The sequence below is a fragment of the Microplitis mediator genome, chromosome 1 (genome assembly GCF_029852145.1).
Source record: "Microplitis mediator isolate UGA2020A chromosome 1, iyMicMedi2.1, whole genome shotgun sequence".
NCBI lineage: Eukaryota > Metazoa > Arthropoda > Insecta > Hymenoptera > Braconidae > Microplitis > Microplitis mediator.
Window position 1 is genome coordinate 29,035,419 of NC_079969.1, and position 7,593 is coordinate 29,043,011.

A 7,593-nucleotide genomic window follows, 5' to 3' on the forward strand; every position below is an offset into this window, starting at 1 on the left:
ACCCAGAGTAATACCATAGAAATTATATATAAAATCTATACCCAGAGTAATACCATAGAAATTATATATAAAATCTATACCCAGAGTAATACCATAGAAATTATATATAAAATCTATACCCAGAGTAATACCATAGAAATTATATATAAAATCTATACCCAGAGTAATACCATAGAAATTATATATAAAATCTATACCCAGAGTAATACCATAGAAATTATATATAAAATCTATACCCAGAGTAATACCATAGAAATTATATATAAAATCTATACCCAGAGTAATACCATAGAAATTATATATAAAATCTATACCCAGAGTAATACCATAGAAATTATATATAAAATCTATACCCAGAGTAATACCATAGAAATTATATATAAAATCTATACCCAGAGTAATACCATAGAAATTATATATAAAATCTATACCCAGAGTAATACCATAGAAATTATATATAAAATCTATACCCAGAGTAATACCATAGAAATTATATATAAAATCTATACCCAGAGTAATACCATAGAAATTATATATAAAATCTATACCCAGAGTAATACCATAGAAATTATATATAAAATCTATACCCAGAGTAATACCATAGAAATTATATATAAAATCTATACCCAGAGTAATACCATAGAAATTATATATAAAATCTATACCCAGAGTAATACCATAGAAATTATATATAAAATCTATACCCAGAGTAATACCATAGAAATTATATATAAAATCTATACCCAGAGTAATACCATAGAAATTATATATAAAATCTATACCCAGAGTAATACCATAGAAATTATATATAAAATCTATACCCAGAGTAATACCATAGAAATTATATATAAAATCTATACCCAGAGTAATACCATAGAAATTATATATAAAATCTATACCCAGAGTAATACCATAGAAATTATATATAAAATCTATACCCAGAGTAATACCATAGAAATTATATATAAAATCTATACCCAGAGTAATACCATAGAAATTATATATAAAATCTATACCCAGAGTAATACCATAGAAATTATATATAAAATCTATACCCAGAGTAATACCATAGAAATTATATATAAAATCTATACCCAGAGTAATACCATAGAAATTATATATAAAATCTATACCCAGAGTAATACCATAGAAATTATATATAAAATCTATACCCAGAGTAATACCATAGAAATTATATATAAAATCTATACCCAGAGTAATACCATAGAAATTATATATAAAATCTATACCCAGAGTAATACCATAGAAATTATATATAAAATCTATACCCAGAGTAATACCATAGAAATTATATATAAAATCTATACCCAGAGTAATACCATAGAAATTATATATAAAATCTATACCCAGAGTAATACCATAGAAATTATATATAAAATCTATACCCAGAGTAATACCATAGAAATTATATATAAAATCTATACCCAGAGTAATACCATAGAAATTATATATAAAATCTATACCCAGAGTAATACCATAGAAATTATATATAAAATCTATACCCAGAGTAATACCATAGAAATTATATATAAAATCTATACCCAGAGTAATACCATAGAAATTATATATAAAATCTATACCCAGAGTAATACCATAGAAATTATATATAAAATCTATACCCAGAGTAATACCATAGAAATTATATATAAAATCTATACCCAGAGTAATACCATAGAAATTATATATAAAATCTATACCCAGAGTAATACCATAGAAATTATATATAAAATCTATACCCAGAGTAATACCATAGAAATTATATATAAAATCTATACCCAGAGTAATACCATAGAAATTATATATAAAATCTATACCCAGAGTAATACCATAGAAATTATATATAAAATCTATACCCAGAGTAATACCATAGAAATTATATATAAAATCTATACCCAGAGTAATACCATAGAAATTATATATAAAATCTATACCCAGAGTAATACCATAGAAATTATATATAAAATCTATACCCAGAGTAATACCATAGAAATTATATATAAAATCTATACCCAGAGTAATACCATAGAAATTATATATAAAATCTATACCCAGAGTAATACCATAGAAATTATATATAAAATCTATACCCAGAGTAATACCATAGAAATTATATATAAAATCTATACCCAGAGTAATACCATAGAAATTATATATAAAATCTATACCCAGAGTAATACCATAGAAATTATATATAAAATCTATACCCAGAGTAATACCATAGAAATTATATATAAAATCTATACCCAGAGTAATACCATAGAAATTATATATAAAATCTATACCCAGAGTAATACCATAGAAATTATATATAAAATCTATACCCAGAGTAATACCATAGAAATTATATATAAAATCTATACCCAGAGTAATACCATAGAAATTATATATAAAATCTATACCCAGAGTAATACCATAGAAATTATATATAAAATCTATACCCAGAGTAATACCATAGAAATTATATATAAAATCTATACCCAGAGTAATACCATAGAAATTATATATAAAATCTATACCCAGAGTAATACCATAGAAATTATATATAAAATCTATACCCAGAGTAATACCATAGAAATTATATATAAAATCTATACCCAGAGTAATACCATAGAAATTATATATAAAATCTATACCCAGAGTAATACCATAGAAATTATATATAAAATCTATACCCAGAGTAATACCATAGAAATTATATATAAAATCTATACCCAGAGTAATACCATAGAAATTATATATAAAATCTATACCCAGAGTAATACCATAGAAATTATATATAAAATCTATACCCAGAGTAATACCATAGAAATTATATATAAAATCTATACCCAGAGTAATACCATAGAAATTATATATAAAATCTATACCCAGAGTAATACCATAGAAATTATATATAAAATCTATACCCAGAGTAATACCATAGAAATTATATATAAAATCTATACCCAGAGTAATACCATAGAAATTATATATAAAATCTATACCCAGAGTAATACCATAGAAATTATATATAAAATCTATACCCAGAGTAATACCATAGAAATTATATATAAAATCTATACCCAGAGTAATACCATAGAAATTATATATAAAATCTATACCCAGAGTAATACCATAGAAATTATATATAAAATCTATACCCAGAGTAATACCATAGAAATTATATATAAAATCTATACCCAGAGTAATACCATAGAAATTATATATAAAATCTATACCCAGAGTAATACCATAGAAATTATATATAAAATCTATACCCAGAGTAATACCATAGAAATTATATATAAAATCTATACCCAGAGTAATACCATAGAAATTATATATAAAATCTATACCCAGAGTAATACCATAGAAATTATATATAAAATCTATACCCAGAGTAATACCATAGAAATTATATATAAAATCTATACCCAGAGTAATACCATAGAAATTATATATAAAATCTATACCCAGAGTAATACCATAGAAATTATATATAAAATCTATACCCAGAGTAATACCATAGAAATTATATATAAAATCTATACCCAGAGTAATACCATAGAAATTATATATAAAATCTATACCCAGAGTAATACCATAGAAATTATATATAAAATCTATACCCAGAGTAATACCATAGAAATTATATATAAAATCTATACCCAGAGTAATACCATAGAAATTATATATAAAATCTATACCCAGAGTAATACCATAGAAATTATATATAAAATCTATACCCAGAGTAATACCATAGAAATTATATATAAAATCTATACCCAGAGTAATACCATAGAAATTATATATAAAATCTATACCCAGAGTAATACCATAGAAATTATATATAAAATCTATACCCAGAGTAATACCATAGAAATTATATATAAAATCTATACCCAGAGTAATACCATAGAAATTATATATAAAATCTATACCCAGAGTAATACCATAGAAATTATATATAAAATCTATACCCAGAGTAATACCATAGAAATTATATATAAAATCTATACCCAGAGTAATACCATAGAAATTATATATAAAATCTATACCCAGAGTAATACCATAGAAATTATATATAAAATCTATACCCAGAGTAATACCATAGAAATTATATATAAAATCTATACCCAGAGTAATACCATAGAAATTATATATAAAATCTATACCCAGAGTAATACCATAGAAATTATATATAAAATCTATACCCAGAGTAATACCATAGAAATTATATATAAAATCTATACCCAGAGTAATACCATAGAAATTATATATAAAATCTATACCCAGAGTAATACCATAGAAATTATATATAAAATCTATACCCAGAGTAATACCATAGAAATTATATATAAAATCTATACCCAGAGTAATACCATAGAAATTATATATAAAATCTATACCCAGAGTAATACCATAGAAATTATATATAAAATCTATACCCAGAGTAATACCATAGAAATTATATATAAAATCTATACCCAGAGTAATACCATAGAAATTATATATAAAATCTATACCCAGAGTAATACCATAGAAATTATATATAAAATCTATACCCAGAGTAATACCATAGAAATTATATATAAAATCTATACCCAGAGTAATACCATAGAAATTATATATAAAATCTATACCCAGAGTAATACCATAGAAATTATATATAAAATCTATACCCAGAGTAATACCATAGAAATTATATATAAAATCTATACCCAGAGTAATACCATAGAAATTATATATAAAATCTATACCCAGAGTAATACCATAGAAATTATATATAAAATCTATACCCAGAGTAATACCATAGAAATTATATATAAAATCTATACCCAGAGTAATACCATAGAAATTATATATAAAATCTATACCCAGAGTAATACCATAGAAATTATATATAAAATCTATACCCAGAGTAATACCATAGAAATTATATATAAAATCTATACCCAGAGTAATACCATAGAAATTATATATAAAATCTATACCCAGAGTAATACCATAGAAATTATATATAAAATCTATACCCAGAGTAATACCATAGAAATTATATATAAAATCTATACCCAGAGTAATACCATAGAAATTATATATAAAATCTATACCCAGAGTAATACCATAGAATACCGGACCTCGGTCCGGTGACTGACTGACTCAACCTAATATTTTATTAATTAAAAGATACCTAATTTTAGTAAATGTGGTGTACCATTTATTATGTAACCCTAATCAAATATTTAGTGAAAAATTCTTAATCACTTATAATCGACGACGGACACGCCTGGGGTCGATAGATACCCTAATGATGTCAAACCTGAACATTTAAATTATTAATATAAATTTATTTATATTTTTAATTATTCTGGGGTAATACCCCAGAATGTAACAGATAGTTTGGAAAATATAAATTTTTTAAGTACACGGTTCTTAAAATTTAAAAAAAAATCATAAATTTCAAAGTAAATAAAATTCGGAAATGAGTTTTGTTCTTTATTTTGTAAATTGGGTATTTAGCAACAAATCTTTTAAATAATTCGAAAGCTAAAAAGGACAATATGAGACGTATAAATTTTTTAAGTCTCCCGAGTCAAAATTTAAATCGTAGATCATCGAACGTACTCGACGTTGAAAACGTAAATTATACCTTTGAAAACGTAAATAGCTGTAAAAACGTATTTTAGACGCAGTTGACGTACGAAAATGTAAATAAGACTTGCGTAATCGTAGATACAACCTTTCAAAACTGCAATTTAAAAAACTAAACTATATCGGAAACACTTCATTGTCAATAAAAAAAAAACATGCCTAGCAGTCAGAAGACGAGAAATAGAAATTTCAACTTTTGGGTCATACAGACTACCTACACTTAGATAATTAAGTAATTGTGTTTATTATGCTAAATTTTTAACTCCAATCATCTACCCTCTAAACCTGAAATAGTGAATTATCACTAATTCACAGTGTATATTCACTATTTGCCACAGCTAAACTCGGCCACGTGGAATTAGTGCATATACACTCATATACCCAGTGAAATGATGCACTTATGAAAACATTGAAATTCACTGTAGTAAATAGTTCTAATGATAATTACTTATTAATGAGTAATGTTTTAAATCTACTGTGTAAAAAGTAAAATTTTCACTATTTATACGTAAAATTCACTTTTCCAGTGAGTTAGTTGATCACTGGAAAAAACAATGAAAATTTAACTATTTCAAGTTAGAGAGTAGAATGATTGGAACGATTTTCGATGCAAAAATAGTTTTATAGTATTTTTTAATAGGATCAATAATTATTGGACGATAATTTCTGCAATAAATTTCGTAACAGTTACTTTCAGGATGGTAACATTTATAATTTCTGATGATAACTGTTATCATCTAGATTATAAATATAACTATGTAGAATAATAATACTAATTAACTCTAGTTAACATACAGGATCGTAAAAATTATCATAAATATAGTGAATATTACAATCTAGATGAATTATACAATCATGTAGATAATATTCAATACTATCTGATTGATGGTAGAAATTTTTACCATAACTAGACAGTAACTCCTATTATTTAATTTTCTGAGTACATGGTTGTAATTTAAGGGAAATTAACAGAACTGAAACCAACGCAGTTAGAAAAAGTAGAGGGTCGAAATTTAAGGAAATCAAGAACAAAAGTCTGTCGATCAGTTGACCCTGCGGGCCAGCCTCAAAAACTCCAGCTGTTTTTGAGCTCTTTTAACTCGAAGACATTGATGTGAATCAATAGATTTTCAAGCCCTTCGAGCTCGAAAATACTGTTGTATGCCATGATTTTCGGAAAAAAAAAAAAAACGTTTTAAACCATTTTTAACTTTCCATAAATTTTTTTAGTCTTTGTGGCGTCGTCGTGATAAATATCGCAGAATAGAAAAAATCAATAAATTATTTTTAAAAATTGTGTCCCAATGTATTCAAAATTTCTAAATGGTGTTTTTAAAATTTTTTTTTTTTTTTTTTTTTTCAGTATCGATTTTTAATTTACGATACTGAATTTAGCCGACACCCGATAATTTTCGGAGTTTTGAAAAACGATAAATTATAAAAGAAATAAATATTCTAAATGATTGCACCTATAGTTTTTTAATTTTCTGCGTGAGTATATTTTTATTAATTCTTTTTTTTGTTTTAAATTCAATTGTGGAAAAAAAAAACTCTAAAAATCGTGAACGGTTTTCTAACTCCAGGATCATCATTAATTTTGGTTTACGTTTTAGTTTGAATATTAACCCTTTAGTGTTTGACCTTGAAACCCCACTTTTCGGTCTGGCAGAGCCCGATAGAATTAGAAAGAGCGCGAAGCAAATGTGACACGGCCGTATTATAAGAGAACAAATTTCACCTAAGCGGGAATTAAAAATTATTATTATTTTTTTTTTTAATTTATTAAATAATAAATATCGAAGGACTTAAATTCAAAGTAAGAACAATATTTGGTTTCATTATAAATATAATTAAGCAATATTGCAATTACCTAGCAATGTATAAAATTTTTTTAAATTTTTCCTCACGTCAACAATACTAACTACGGCACTGTTGATCAAC